This window comes from Dermacentor albipictus, chromosome 6, assembly GCF_038994185.2.
Source record: "Dermacentor albipictus isolate Rhodes 1998 colony chromosome 6, USDA_Dalb.pri_finalv2, whole genome shotgun sequence".
Classification (NCBI taxonomy): domain Eukaryota; kingdom Metazoa; phylum Arthropoda; class Arachnida; order Ixodida; family Ixodidae; genus Dermacentor; species Dermacentor albipictus.
In genome coordinates, this window is record NC_091826.1 from 113,948,680 (window position 1) to 113,965,172 (window position 16,493).

A 16,493-nucleotide genomic window follows, 5' to 3' on the forward strand; every position below is an offset into this window, starting at 1 on the left:
TACTAATATGGATGAGATAGTTGAAGTGGCTGAGGAGTTCGATAGAGATTTATACAGTAGCAGTGGCACCCACGGCGATAATGGAAGAGAAAATAGTCTAGACGAATTCGAAATCCCACAGGTAACGCCGCAAGAAGTAAAGAAAGCATTGGGAGATATGCAAAGGGGGAAGGCAGCTGGGGAGGATCAGGTAACAGCAGATTTGTTGAAGGATGGTGGGCAGATTGTTCTACAGAAACTGGCCACCCTGCATACGCACTGCCTCATAACGTCGAGCGTACCGGAATCTTGGAAAAACGCTAACATAATCCTAATCCATAAGAAAGGGGACGCCAAAGACTTGAAAAGTTATAGACCGATAAGCTTGCTGTCTGTTGCCTACAAAGTATTCACTAAGTTAATCGCAAATAGAATCAGGAACACCTTAGACTTCTGTCAACCAAAGGACCAGGCAGGATTTCGTAAATGCTACTCAACAATAGACCATATTCACACTATCAATCAGGTTATAGAGAAATGTGCGGAATATAACCAACCCTTATTTATAGCTTTCATGGATTACGAGAAAGCATTTGATTCTGTCGAAACGTCAGCAGTCATGCAGGCATTAGGGAATCAGGGTGTAGACGAGCCGTATGCAAAAATACTGAAAGATATCTATAGCGGCTCCACAGCCACCGTAGTCCTTCATAAAGAAAGCAACAAAATCCCAATAAAGAAAGGCGTCCGGCAGGGAGATACGATCTCTCCAATGCTATTGACAGCGTGTTTACAGGAGGTATTCAGAGACCTGGATTTGGAAGAAATGGGGATGAAAGTTAATGGAGAATACCTTAGTAACTTGCGATTCGCTGATGATATTGCCTTGCTTAGTAACTCAGGGGACCAACTGCAATGCATGTTCACTGACGTCGAGTGGCAAAGCAGAAGAGTGGGTCTAAAAATTAATCTGCAGAATACTAAAGTAATGTTTAACAGTCTCGGAAGAGAACAGCAATTTACAATAGGCAGCGAGGCACTGGAAGTCGTAAGGGAATACATCTACTTAGGGCAGGTAGTGACTGCTGATCCGGATCATGAGACGGAAATAATCAGAAGAATAAGAATGGGCTGGGGTGCGTTTGGCAGGCATTCTCAGATCATGAACAGCAGGTTGCCTTTATCCCTCAAGAGAAAAGTGTATAATAGCAGTGTCTTACCAGTACTCACCTACGGGGCAGAAACCTGGAGGCTTACGAAAAGGGTTCTACTGAAATTGAGGACGACGCAACGAGCTATGGAAAGAAGAATGATAGGTGTAACGTTAAGGGATAAGAAAAGAGCAGATTGGGTGAGGGAACAAACGCGAGCTAATGACATCTTAGTTGAAATCAAGAAAAAGAAATGGGCATGGGCAGGACATGTAATGAGGAGGGCAGATAACCGATGGTCATTAGGGGTTACGGACTGGATTCCAAGGGAAGGGAAGCGTAGCAGGGGGCGGCAGAAAGTTAGGTGGGCGGATGAGATTAAGAAGTTTGCATGGACGGCATGGCCACAATTAGTACATGACCGGGGTTGTTGGAGAAATATGGGAGAGGCCTTTGCCCTGCAGTGGGCGTGACCAGGCTGATGATGATGATGACAGCCTTGTGTGTAGTCAGTAGGCGCGTTTCTCTGGCCGTGTGCCAGGCAAGCGTAGTTCGAATTATCCGTGAGGGAACCTTCTCGCGTTCGAATTAACGGACTTTTTTATACATAGACTTCTGTGGAGCTTGGCCGGACCAAATCGTGCAGTTCGAATTATCCATAAATTCGAATTATTGAAGTTCGAATTAACGAGCTTTCACTGTATATATATAAACTGCTATCTTACTCTGGCATTCTGATGAAAGCACCAAACTTATTATTGAAGCAGCAGCAATTGCCGAAGGTGACTCAGTCTGCCGTCAATTGCATGAACAGATAACGAGCTCGTATTTCTGAGGTCGCACATGCGCTCTCGTTCATCTTAGGCGGCGGTCATGGTTCATTTCAATTTTGAGCGCACACTCATGTGGGTTTAATGCTTTGGGAGGAGGGGGGGGGCGGTTTTGTTTTGGTGTCTCAGTGTATATGCGTGCTACTCAAAATAAAAATCAGTTGGAAGTCGGCGCTTGTCTTCGTCGTTCTTTCGGTCCCTTGTCCCTGTATGCGTTGCAAGTGGTGTTTGAATCAAGAACAAGACATACTTTCACTGCACACACAATAGCTTTGCTCAAATGCTCAGTGTACATACAGTTTTACAGGTTCACTCCGCCAAAACTAATTCCAATCCAGCACCGACAACTGTCACGGGAAATAAGCATGGGAAGTGCTCCCTAAAAGCTCTAAACAAGCCACATCAAGACATGGTGGAGAGTATAGTGCTGATAGAGCGGCAACAAATAATTTTATTACACAGACACTAATGAACCTGGAGCAGAACATTGCCCTCCTTTTTGTTCGGCCTTCTCTGTATGCAGAATCACGAGAAACACAATAACTTTATATCAGTAGTTATGCTGATACATTCCTTCGTATTTTCATAGGGTTAAAATTTCAGCGTTGGATACCATTCATAACCTGTCTTCTTTCAGTTTATGCAGTGCAGGTCACAGATTACATCTGACCTCAATTCGAATCCATTTTTCAGAGATGTTACGCAACTTTATTGAATTTAGCATTGTTTCCTATAATTGATGCCTCATTGGTGATTACATATTTCATGATTAGGATTTTGGAGGTAGTAAGACTCTCGGTCAGTAAGTTTGAAGGTGTACCAGCCGCTACTTCCCACCTAGAAAGAGGTCAGAGGAAAGTAGTTGTGAATTATGCCAAGAATGCCAACTGTATCTCTATGTCGACTGGTCAGCTAGATTCGGCGTAACTACAGCAGAATGTCATGTAGGCCTTCCGATGTTGTGGGTATTAGGCTAGAAAAAGTTCAAATATGTGGCACTACGAAGCCACGATTTTTTACTGTATTGCAGCCAAGAAGCCTGCACCAAGGGTGCCTTTGGTGGAAAACTTCTTCCGGAAGTACAGAGTAAACAAACAACTCCATCAAAAAAGAAAGCGGCAATACAATCCATGTGGTCACCCGTCGCCTCTTACCGAAAATCAAGTGTACCGTTTCGAGAAAAGCCTCTCGGAATGCTACCCCAGCCTCCAAGCGGTACGATACATGGGGCAACCGGCACAACAGCATGTACGTCAGCCATCTGCACAGTTAATTGGGGATGGAGAAGACGTGTGGAGTGACAGAGTTCAAGAGTTAGTCAGTCCACACGTCATCTTTAAAGCCCATAGACAAGGATGAGCGTGAAAGAATACGTGCAATTACGATAGGGCAATCAGACAACAAAAACTGACATGTTACCAGAGTTGGCCGGCTCACAGCGTCCCTTTTTAGGCGGGTGTGCCGTTGCATAAAGCCAGAAAGTTTGGTGAAGACCCTGCTCGATCCAAGCGATAGGGCAGCGTCTGCTGAAGCAATGGTATACGGAAGGGTACATGAGAACGATGCCTTGAGGCATATGCGCTCCTACTCAGGAGCCAAACTGGCAAGTGACGCTGCAGGAAACAGGCCTGCATGCACACAGTGACCATCCACTGCTGGCTGCATCATCAGACAGAGTTGGGACAGCGGATAGAGTGGAAGGCACTCTGGAAGTGATGTGCCCATTTTCTAAACAGGGATAGACTATGGAGGAAGCCTGCAAAGACAGGAAATTCTGCTTTGGGCTAGAAGATGGTGAGGCTGTGTTGAAGACAGACCATGAATATTACTATCAAATCAAGGACAGCTGGCCATCACAGGTCGCAATTGGTGCGACTTTGTTGTGTGGTTTTGGCTCAAGAAGATCCACCTTCAGCGCATACACTATAACAAAGTGTGCTTTATTTGTATCAATAGAAATTCACTGCTATCACAGCATGCATCTTGTGTCTTGTCTCAACATAGCAACGCACATTCTTTAAGTGTTTCTTCCAAGGCCCCCCTTCATCGACGTCCGCCTACCTAGCGACGCTGCCCGACACCGGCTACAACGTTATAACAAAGAAGCTCTCTTAGAAGCGACCACAACTGCCACCCTTAGTGGCAGTGGAGACCAGTGCGAAGGCCGTTCTCCCGACGCTGGCAAGATGACCGTCGCGGAGAGCAACAAAGCAAATAGACGACTTTCGTGGAAGGAATATGAGCCCAGTTTCCAGACTCCCTCGTCGTCACTTAGAAGGTTGGATATCAGAGGCGGAGTTCTGTGAACAATACGACCCCTGTGATTAGCGGAACCAAGATCATCAGATTCCCTAGTCTGGTCACCTAGGGAAGAATACTGCTTTATAAGCGGGCACATTTGGGACCAAGCGTGTGTCCCGATGTGTTCCAATTAATGCCGAGACATGCAGTGGAAGCCCACTCCTACATAAAGTGGGATTCTATAGCCATTGTAGATATTGCAGAATAAACCCTTTTTCGCTCTCCTACTCCCGGACTTATTCATCCCTGTGGCTGGAAGGATCCTAGGCTTCAATGCTATCTTGAGCCGCAGCACCTGACACCGCCATTTACAGTGAACAAGGACGCATATGGCAATTTATTTTGCCCTCAATGATCCCGGTTGCGGTATTACATAAGCTGGGACGATGATCTAAGAAGAGAACTATGTGACTAATTTATATAATAACGACAATGCGTAACAAGAATTGCAAAGTAGAACTACAAACGGTTAAAATCTGTATCAAGAAAAATTTCATTATTTAGCGAACAGGAATGGCGATAGCAATAGCTTCAATTATGAAAACAAATAGAATTATGCGACAGTTCATGCGACAAAAAGCAAAGCAAAATCATACTTGTAAACAAAAAGATCTACTGGAAACACTCCATTCCCAAAGTGTGAAGTGAAACTCCCGAACTAATGAAGGATTACATTCAGTGACAATTGATCCTGGTAGTATATTCTATTTTGCTATTGTACTGGACAAAAATTATGTAGTCAAGACATTCCTCTAGCCTTGAGACCATGCTACGTACTAACAATGCAAAGTGTGCTAACAAAGCCCTAATAAAGAGTAGAGAGCTACCCATAGTATAATGGAGAAATTATGCTAATAAAAGCCACGAACACAGGCAGTAACACCAATGGAATGACTACTGGTCAGAGTGAGCAACTAACGCTTTTTTGCATTCTCAAGAAATATGGCTTTTCTTAAAGCCTCTAATAATCAGCACTCCGAAGAAGCAATGTTCACCATCGACAACCTTGTATGTGCACGCTTGTGAAAAACACTGAACAGCCTTCTCAATTGCTGGCGTCAACAGAACCATAACCACAACCATCAATACAGCTGTCGCGAAATATGGCAACCATCTCGCCTACTAGAACTTCAGACAGGCATGCATGACCCTCAAGGTACATTTTACGGGACCTCCTACATTCTACACAATCTGCTACTCTAGCACAAACTAGCAGTTCCTAAAGTGACCCTTTAGCATGCCAGAACTCATGCATACTATCAAGAAGCTCGCAAGCAAGACCACAGCAGTCTGGGACCGCTCCGCCATCGAACTCACAACACCACCACCTCACACTTTCACTCAAAGCGAGACACCTTTCCCCATACGTGGGCTGCATTTCCCGGTGTATTTCGATGGGCATTCGTCTCTTTCCCTATAGAAAATGAGCCGCATTTCGTTGCTTGAACGCCATGAACGTCAGAAGCACAACCACAATCTTCAACAAATGACAGCAGCTCCGTGCCAGTCCAAGGAAGGTTCACAGCCGAGAATAGATATGTTGACTTCGCATTTACAGCCGTAAATTGGCTAAAAAATAGGGCCGAAATTTTCTTATTCGTGCTTCGAAATCATTACAACTTCTTCCAGATAATAATGGACCTCTACATGTTCTTTGCAGCTGTCACTCGCCGTCTTTTATCAGCAGTGGTTTGGAATTGCAGAGGAAACAACACACCCTAAACACTTGCTCTGCAATATCAGTCATGCTGATCGGAAACGGTTTACGTAATATTTGGATTGTTTTGATGCGTCCTATCCCGCGTTCAACATGAACTCTTGCACATGCGATGCGACGTGTCCGCTCAACAGCTTCAGGCTTCACCTGGGACTCGTGTTGCTCGCGAACGGGGATCAAAAAACCGTGATTCCTGGTGGCAAATAAGGAAATGTAAACCCCTTGTCTACCTTTACTGTGTCTCCCTCATCCATACGATCCAAAAGCCCACTGCACTGAGGCACAGTATTATCAGACCCCGATCCTCCACAAAGGCGCGACACATACGCAATATACCCACGCCGTGTACACCCCAAAGGCACCTTATGAATATTGTAGGGCTCATAAGTAGACAATGGTTGGCGCTGTGCACTAAGTGATGAGGGCCGCTGTACACGAACTTCCGTTGGAGCTAGCACCAACCTAGTGTTTTCGAAACCTCGAAAAAATTCTGGCAGGTATGGCGCTATCACTTCTCTCGTCGGCATGTGCATTCTCGCTTCCAACTCAAGCTCAAGGAAATTAATCGAGGCAGCGAAATGCGGCTGACATGGCTTGCGGACATTGAAAAGTTGCGAGCAACGTCTTCTCCGGGCATACCAGTTTTTAACCACACGAGCACCATGAAAAACTCTACTTCGAGTTCACGTTCCCTTGGCCGGCCAGGGACTATGTTTCTAACGTTCCTTTTGCCCCCCCCCCCCCCCCCCCCCAGTATTACATCTTGCTGGCTTGGGGCTCAACGTATTCGAAGAGGCTTCGAAACACATCAAAACTAGGCAGCCCCGTATAGAAGGCGAGCTTGTTTGCCGAGAGCTTAATGATATTTAAAGTGAGTATCCTTGAGTTGGCTTCATCAAGCTTAATTTCAAGCCAAATATTCCTTTTCTGAAGAAGCAATGTTTTGGTGCAGCAACGCCGTTTCTCTCTGTGCGTCACTGCTCGTCAAAGTACTTGGGTAGCTGGTGCTCACCTGGCAACCTATGATAATGGTATATAAAGACATAATAAAACTTCTTAAGTGATGTAAGCAATCAATTACCCAAAGCCAGCTTTGCTAGAAAATTCGCACGAGAGGACAACAGCCAGGTTACTATAACTTTTAATCAGTTGTGCAGTCCGATGAATGATACTGAAGCGAGGTTTGGGTACGAGCTAGTTGGGATTCCACTGGAAACATCACTTACAGCACGTACACAGATACCGAAAGAATGACGGAGGCAAGCGCTGTTTGCAATGAAATACCAACTTGCCCGTACTCAAGCCCTGCTTCAGTATATTTCTAGTTCGTCGGGCATCGACAGCACTTGTCTTCATCGTTATTTCGGTCCCTTTGTCTATGTACTCACTGGAAGTGATGTTTGGAATGAACGACGTTGACTAATCCCGAGGCTAAAACCATTGTTTACTATGAACACAACATTTGATATGGAATTTTCTGTTGGTTTGATTACATTTTCTGACGCAAGCTTTCAAGGCAGATGTAAGCTACAAAGAAGGATGTGAAGCACCTAGAAAGTTTATCAAATCAATGCACTGAACCTTAAAATGAGTAAAACTTCACAGCTGCTAAGTTTTACTTCAAAGAAAGGCACGACGATAGTGAACGTATAGCCTTATGATTAAATTACTGAAGTCACTTTCCAATCACTGATATTTGTAGCGCCCAGGAGCTGTGTCTTCTTCAGCAAGACTCGTTCGCATGTCACCTAAGAAGCAATAGCCCAGTTTAGGTCATTCATTTCGTTGTGCTGATATTCAAATTTGATATAAAATACCAAAAACCAAATATGTCAGCCCTGTCCTGGAATTTGCATTACATACTTTGACTGCTGTCCGTGTACCATGCATTGGGTGCACTTTATAGAACACCAGGTGGTCAAAATAATTCCGAGTCCCATAATACGGCGTGCCTCAATCACATCGTGGTTTTAACGTAGAACCCCAGAATGTTTTTGACATGACTGCTCCAGAAAGCACTTCCATTGGTTGCGGTTAATTTTAGTTGTATTAAAACATAAAACCGTGCTTGACAACCATGTATTTCTGTTTCCCTTGTCTTTCCCAATATTTTCCTGTGTATTTTTATAACCACTGCTTGCCGAGTGGTGCAAGGGTAAATGACTTTCACAGCACCATTATTGAAGAAGTAAAACCAAGGACACCGACCAGCATAGAAGTGCTAAAAAATGAAAAAATCTAAAAGACGTTTCGGCTTCGCTACGGAAGCCTTGTTCACAATGGGATGACGGAAGGTTCAAGGAAGCTTATGTATGCTTTAAAACGTGACGTAAGCAGCGCGTGTATGACGGTGGGAGGGTTCTCTCATTTCGATTAAGCGTGTGATGTGTTTTTTGTATCTCCAGTGACTCCAGATACAGACGCGATTTTTGGTTTCTTTCTTGGCCGATAATTCTTGAGCGATCCCAGTCGATATCATGGCCCGTTGCATCCGCGTGCTCGGCAAGGGCATTCGACACTGTACGCTTCTTTTCGACATCTTTCTGATGCTGTCTCAGTCTCTGTTTGAAGTTGCCGGATTCACCGATGTATGCGTAGTCGCAATCAGCGCAGGGTATCTTATATACCACGCCGGGAAACGATTCTCTCGGAAGCCTGTCCTTTCGGCCGACGAGCGCTTGCCTCAGCTTACAAACGGGCACGTGCGCCACCTCAACGTCATAACTGCGTAGAACGCGAGACAGGGTTTCGCTTATTCCTGGAACGTAAGGTATGGCAGCACGCTTTCTTGGTCGCGGATTGGTCGGACGTGCAGGATTGGACAGACGGCGCTCCACAGCAGTCAAAAAGGATGTGGGGTAGCCGCTTGCCGAGAGATCACCTCGCACGTGGTCCAAGTCAGTGGAACGGCTTTCTGCTGTGGTGAAAATGCGGTTCGTACGGTTGAACAGTGAGGCAGCAACCGACCTTTTGTGAGCGTCAGGATGAACGGATTGAAAGTTCAGGTAGCGGCCAGTGTGGGTGTCCTTACGGTACACGCTGAACGAGAGCCGTCCATCGCGTCTGGTGACAAGTACATCTAAAAAAGGGGAGTCTGCTGTCGACCTCTGTCTCAACCGTGAATTGGATGGCCTTTTCTTGACTGTTTAGGTGCGCAGTGAACGAATCCAAAGCGCTGCGCCGAATCAGACAGAAACAGTCGTCCACATAGCGCAGAAAAACTTTTGGCCTAGGGCTGAAGGACGCGAGAGCACGCCTTTCCAAACATTCCATCGTAAGATTGGCAGCGGTAACAGAGACGGATGCACCCATTGCCGTACCGTGGACTTGCCTGTAGAAGACCTTGTCGAAACAGAAGTACGTGTTTCCAAGGCAAAAACAGAGGAGCCTCTTGAGGTCGGGAACGTCAATGGGCGACCTGTCTGGCAAGGTCCTGTCAGATTCCAGAGCAGAGGTGCATGCATCCACAGCCAAGTCAGTCGGAATTGAGGTAAACAGTGATACCACGTCGAACGAAACCATCACCTCGTCGTCGTCTAGAGACACGTCACGAACTTTTTCAATAAAGTCACAGGAGTTGCTCACGTGCGTTGAGCTCTTCCCGACGACTGGAGCCACTGGCTCCACTCGTCGTTGAGCTCTTCCACTCGTCCACTCGTCGACTCGAGCTCGTCCACTCGAGCTCGTCCACTCGTCGTTGAGCTCTTCCCGACGAGTGGAGCCACTGGCTCCACTCGTCGGGAAGAGCTCAACGCACGTGAGCAACTCCTGTGACTTTATTGAAAAAGTTCGTGACGTGTCTCTAGACGACGACGAGGTGATGGTTTCGTTCGACGTGGTATCACTGTTTACCTCAATTCCGACTGACTTGGCTGTGGATGCATGCACCTCTGCTCTGGAATCTGACAGGACCTTGCCAGACAGGTCGCCCATTGACGTTCCCGACCTCAAGAGGCTCCTCTGTTTTTGCCTTGGAAACACGTACTTCTGTTTCGACAAGGTCTTCTACAGGCAAGTCCACGGTACGGCAATGGGTGCATACGTCTCTGTTACCGCTGCCAATCTTACGATGGAATGTTTGGAAAGGCGTGCTCTCGCGTCCTTCAGCCCTAGGCCAAAAGTTTTTCTGCGCTATGTGGACGACTGTTTCTGTCTGATTCGGCGCATCGCTTTGGATTCGTTCACTGCGCACCTAAACAGTCAAGAAAAGGCCATCCAATTCACGGTTGAGACAGAGGTCGACAGCAGACTCCCTTTTTTAGATGTACTTGTCACCAGACGCGATGGACGGCTCTCGTTCAGCGTGTACCGTAAGGACACCCACACTGGCCGCTACCTGAACTTTCAATCCGTTCATCCTGACGCTCACAAAAGGTCGGTTGCTGCCTCACTGTTCAACCGTACGAACCGCATTTGCACCACAGCAGAAAGCCGTTCCACTGACTTGGACCACGTGCGAGGTGATCTCTCGCCAAGCGGCTACCCCACATCCTTTTTGACTGCTGTGGAGCGCCGTCTGTCCAATCCTGCACGTCCGACCAATCCGCGACCAAGAAAGCGTGCTGCCATACCTTACGTTCCAGGAATAAGCGAAACCCTGTCTCGCGTTCTACGCAGTTATGACGTTGAGGTGGCGCACGTGCCCGTTTGTAAGCTGAGGCAAGCGCTCGTCGGCGGAAAGGACAGGCTTCCGAGAGAATCGTTTCCCGGCGTGGTATATAAGATACCCTGCGCTGATTGCGACTACGCATACATCGGTGAATCCGGCAACTTCAAACAGAGACTGAGACAGCATCAGAAAGATGTCGAAAAGAAGCGTACAGTGTCGAATGCCCTTGCCGAGCACGCGGATCCAACGGGCCATGATATCGACTGGGATCGCTCAAGAATTATCGGCCAAGAAAGAAACCAAAAATCGCGTCTGTATCTGGAGTCACTGGAGATACAAAAAACACATCACACGCTTAATCGAAATGAGGGAACCCTCCCACCGTCATACACGCGCTGCTTACGTCACGTTTTAAAGCATACATAAGCTTCCTTGAACCTTCCGTGATCCCATTGTGAACAAGGCTTCCGTAGCGAAGCCGAAACGTCTTTTAGATTTTTTCATTTTTTAGCACTTCTATGCTGGTCGGTGTCCTTGGTTTTACTTCTTCAATGCTTCATCCCGACCAGACGGGCTTCCGTCGAACCCTCGATTTCAGCACCATTATATTTTCCTATTAGTTGCAAGCTGGACCGAAAACAATCGCACTCGAGTCAGCCATGAATAAAACAACGTTCAATACCAATCAAATGTGAAGAAATTGAGCTGTGCATTCAGCTGACAGCCTTATTTCTAAAAGGCAATCCATTAGCCTCACCTTTTATGCTTTGGAGTGATTTCCCTGATTTAGAATAGGCAGGCTTAATACTTGCAGTCTCTTACTTTTCTACAAATAGCAAAATACTTTCTTTTACAGATTTCCATACGAGTGCGCGCCCTATAACTACCACGTGAAGCACAGCATGCTACAAGCCGGCAGCCTTACCTTCACCACTTCCTAATGGTTTCGGTTCAGGCGTGTTGTCCGCGGGCGAGGCTGCACTACCTGAGGGTTAAATGGGCACCTAAGCTTCTGCAAATAAATGCGGAAGTCTCAATAAAATGAAGAAATAGAAACTGATGGATGCATGCACAGCCAAACCATACCAGTGATCACTTTTTTATTAACTATTTCTATCAACTTGGCGCAACTTCCACCCAAGTTAACATTCTGTACCGTTAAGTTAGCCATGACATGGTACACATTGTAACTTAATGATACACAGCACTACACCTTTATCCCACAAAAAGTGACATATCAAATATATAAGCGACGTCTCTACGTATCCACAGTCAATATACACTTATTAGTGCACTCGAGCTTAATATTCCATAGAAACTTCCCATTTTTTATGTATTAAATATAGTCAATGAAGCATGCTCACCCTGAATGACTACAGCAGGCTGGGCCTTTCCTGGTACAGTCGCGGGGTCCACTTTTCTCCTTTCAGAAGCTATAGTAGCAGCCCCTACAGACCTCAAGCACAGACCTATCAGCGAAAAGCTTAACATATTGTAGGAGCAAGTTGAAATGAAATTTGTTATGTCAGATTAATCAATAAACGTTATTCAAAAAGCTAAGCAATAATGCGACTACTTCAGAGGAAGGATAACGTAAATGCTTTGTGTGTGTACAAATCTGCGTGTGCACCTCGGCGTTGCGTAAGCAGATCACGGCAAAATAAAACCTCCCGAGCACCAACCTGCGGCCAGCTGGAGCGGTCGTTGAAAAACGCAGCTCTGCGTAGCGCAGCTTTACTGTAGCGGTCATGAATAACCTGCTCGAATGCCCTATTTGCTAAGTGGCGTTCGGCATCATTTCCTCCTGTTAGTGCGGCTTACTTTCGAATTACACATACGCATGCGCACACACGACAGCGATGCGAGGTGTGGCGAAAGCAAATGAGGAAACTTACCTTTGCTCTCCCGCCTTTGTGCAGAAAGGTTGTGCCACCGAACATCGGCGTCGCTGCCAGCTCTCCTGTACGTGAACAGGCTAGGCACGTATTCACGGTGCATAGTGGATTTAGACGGCCGGCCTACATTTATAGATGCAATAATTACGCAAACGTCAAACAATAAACGCTTTATCACACTTACCTGTGATGAAATGCGCGCTACAGATCCTAGAATGCGCCCTTGGCTGCCATGGCGTGCGGTCCGGGTTCCACCGCTTTACCACTGCCATCCACAAACTTCTATCCGCATTAACCTTCGTGGTTGGAAATGTTCAGAAATTACTGTTTCCCTTTTCATAGTAATAGCTCGTGCAGCTGAAAGCGACGCAGTTCGCTGGCATGACGCGCTCTCGGCCTCGTGGGGCACGTAACACTGACTGCTGACACTTCCGAGGGCTGCCCCGTCCGGCTATGGCGCATGCGCAGTCGTACTTCTGTAAGTGGTCAATTGACCTTCACGCTGCGCCTCGCTTCAACGTGAACTGAGCGTCACAAACACAGTGCATACGAAGCTAGCAGCACTCAGCACACTTTGTACAGATCGCAGATCGCTTGCATGGCATGGGCGCCCGCGTGGCGCATGTAGCAGCCGCCGATAGTGGCAGGCTAAATTCCAGTTTGACCTTGGGTGAGCTTGAAGGTCATATTTAGTGAACCAGGTGTTTTCTGGGTAGCAGAGTCATTTCTATAAAAAACGTGCTCGTCGCCTTCGCAGCATGCTCCGCTCTTTCCCTGTGGCGACGCTGCGACATGTGATCTGCTGTAGCGGAGGAAAATGCCCCCTCCTCCCTTCTTGTCAGGACGAGTTCTCCCTGTCACTATTGACACGTGTACTTATCCTTATCGGGCGACCACGTTTCGCCGCCTGACATGTGTTGTCGCACAGCGGGGGACGCGCCTGCATGTATCCGCAGTTTCTGGAAAGTTATCGATGCTTCTACCCGCTGTCTGTTGTCGCCGAACGTTATGTTATCTGATTTCATCGCCTGACGCGAATGGTGTAGAACTTTGTGGAAGGCACGCGGGTTCCAACGATTAATCTGGAACATTCGACGATTGATGTATAAAAGCCGGCGCGTTTGACGCATAGATCAGATTTTCGACGATCGCCGACCGTGTTCGCCGCTATCGTTGTGCTATAAGTGTAGCCTGTTTTTGTGGGCACAGGTTCGCCAAATAAAAGTTAGTTTTGTCTTTCAGAGTATTGCTACTGTGTTCTTCAACGTCACCACCACGTGACACTATTGTTTTGTTGCTTCGTGTGGTGGCCTGCTCCCCGCTGATGCTTTTAAAAATGGCTTGGTCGAACCTTTCTCTACCTAAAATGGTCAGTGCAGCTGATGATGGCTATTAGGTCAAAAATGAATGAATGAATGAAGGACTTTTATTTCCACGGAAAAGGGGCTGTCTGGGCGCGGCCCCGGCACGCAGGCCGAGGGGGTTCAAGGACTGCCCTGCAGATTAAGGGCTAGTGTAGTTGCTTCTTCACGGCCACAGCCGCCAGGCGGATTACTTGCTGCTGGACGTTAGTAGAGAGGCGTGGGAAAAGCGAATACTCTGAGAATGAACTACAGGGGCGCTGCGAGCGCCGCCCGCGTGACGTCAGGGCACGGACTCGCGCCTGTCGTCTGCTGCAGTTCGGGCGGTGTCCGGGCGCCTTCTGCAGTGTTTTCATTTGTTTGCTCGCGTTCCCTCTGCTTGTATACTTATGGCGGTCATCTCAAATATATTTTTGCGACGTCTTCGTGGGCGAAAATTCATTCAAAAGGCTTAATCCTTAGACGACAATAGAGTTCTCAAAGGCAACGCAACAGTGCCAGCTGAAGGAGCGCAGACCAGCCCATTGCAGGTTTCTCATGCGCGGATCGACAACCGCAATAACATAGCACATAGGAATCCAGTTATGATACCATACCTGTCGCGGCGCAACAAGTATGTCACCAACGCTTGCTACATTTGATTTCTACAATAGTTACCTTGACTTTATTCAGCTGAAACAGCTTTGCTCACGACGAGTAGTTCGTAGTAAAACATCAGATGTTTGAGTTTCCTAACAGAAACGCTCGACAGTAACAAGACTACTCAACATTGCAGTTTAGGTTACACCAGAACCATTTGCTCCTTTAACTGCTTCTCAAAATTAGGTGGTTCTTCCGGTGTTTATTGTTTACTCCCATGTTTCTGCATGACTGTGCACTGTCATGCATACATTTCAGAAGTTGCTGGCTTAACACGCTAGTAACAGGGCATGAATGTGACTCATTGAGAACTAACACTTTTTATGCGATCATGGCACAGCGCTGGGTCAGGAAGGATTTAGTCATGATTACTCTGTTAGTGTGCGTCCACAAAATGCATTCGTTTTGCGTAGATTAGTTTTCCAGCTTTAGCAATGAGAGTTGCAATGATATCATTATCTGGGTATTAAAAAAATGAAATTCTGGGATTTTAGGTGCCACAACCACTGTTCTGTGGCAGGGACAAAAGCAGAAATTATGAATACAAATGCTACGGTAAGTACTGAAGCATGTGTCCATCAAACAGAAAAAGGGGGCAAGGAAACCATATGGCAGCGACAATGGGACGCATGCACATACCGCGGTCGATGAATAATAACATAAAATGCTCAACAGGCCACTGTTTGTGTTGTCACAGTTTACAAATATGCAAGTGCCGCAACATTTTCACAATAACCAGCACTCTCGTCGATCAAACGGGCAATCAAGTATGACCGGACTGATGAAATATAACAGTACTCGCGTACTGCCTACTCAATGCAGTCTGAAGGAAAGGCCTGTCTGAAAAACTGTCAAACATGTGAGTGCCACTCGTGAGCATACCTGCGTAAACCAACGATACTGTTCTCGCTTTTCTCAAATCTACGGAGCTACGTCTACACTGGGCCGATGCCGTCTACGAGGCCGATGGCTTGGCTCAACATGGTGATCGCTGCAGTTGCTAACACACATGTTGCATAAGAGTTTCGCTTCAGAAACGGTTCCTTGCCCAGTAATAAGTAGTATCTAATGGACACTGCATAAAAAGGAGGCGGTTGCTCCTTGTCATGGCGCGATTTCCCTAACACAGGTGGGCGCATGGACGACGACCAGCGATACGAAGGTAGAACATAAAGATAGCTTTTTAACGGCCTGTACCTTGTGCGACATCCTGTTACTACCTAATCAAAAGCGCGATCAAGAGTGGCCTCTAAATAATTGAGCAGTCGCGCAATGTGTCTACAACATAGTTAATGCTTCTTGAAGTAAACAATAAAACGGCGCACACGCTGTTACTATTGTCTAGCGTTTTTTTATTTTCAGCTGGTCATTTCCTGCTGAAGTTCGAGAAATACAGGGAAACTTTAGCAACAGCACAATCTATAGACGAATTCCTCAAAAGAAACAAATAAGCAACTCACCTCCGACGCTGACAGTAGGCTCGAACACGGGCGCACTCTCTCCTTCACCGGCTGCAGAAACCCAGGCCATGTTCGGTTAAATCGGTTAAATGAATTCAGGACGTCACACAGGATCACTTCCGCTGTAGAACACAGCACATCATGCGAAATACAGCACACCAGTACGAAAAAAAAAAACGCTTGCAACTGTAGCTGCTCGTATACCTGCCATGCCAAACACCGCTTTCACCCAAGCCAGTGTGGCGCTGCTCCTAGGCGGCGCCACTGAGTTCATAATATGGCGGCGCCCACGAAAAAAGCGGTGTATACACCAATGAGGATTTAGTGGAAAGCCACTTCGACGTTATTCCGTACCACTCAGGATGCTTCAACTAGTGGCGTGCTGGAGTCGGCATTACGCAATCACGACGTCGCTGGGCGTGTCCTGATGTTCACGTGGTGCGTCTGAAGCCATTCTACGCGAGCGAACGACCTTTGTGACTTTATTTTGTTACTGCTTTGTAATGTTAAGCATGAAATGCTCTTAGCTCCAGTCTCTGGACGACGTTTAA

The 16,493-nt window shown here is 46.8% G+C and overlaps 1 protein-coding gene across 1 annotated transcript in view; it reads right to left on the minus strand.

Annotated features, from left to right (window-relative positions):
- LOC139047000 (uncharacterized) overlaps positions 1–16,228 on the minus strand; it is an 88,030-nt gene extending 71,802 nt beyond the window's left edge. Inside the window, exons 1-2 of the mRNA XM_070520932.1 lie at positions 16,147–16,228; positions 15,943–15,993 (exon numbers count right to left, since the gene is read on the minus strand). The gene's annotated coding sequence lies outside the window, so the exon portion shown is untranslated. The remainder of the gene's footprint in view (positions 1–15,942; positions 15,994–16,146) is intronic.
- Between the last annotated feature and the right edge of the window lie 265 nt (positions 16,229–16,493).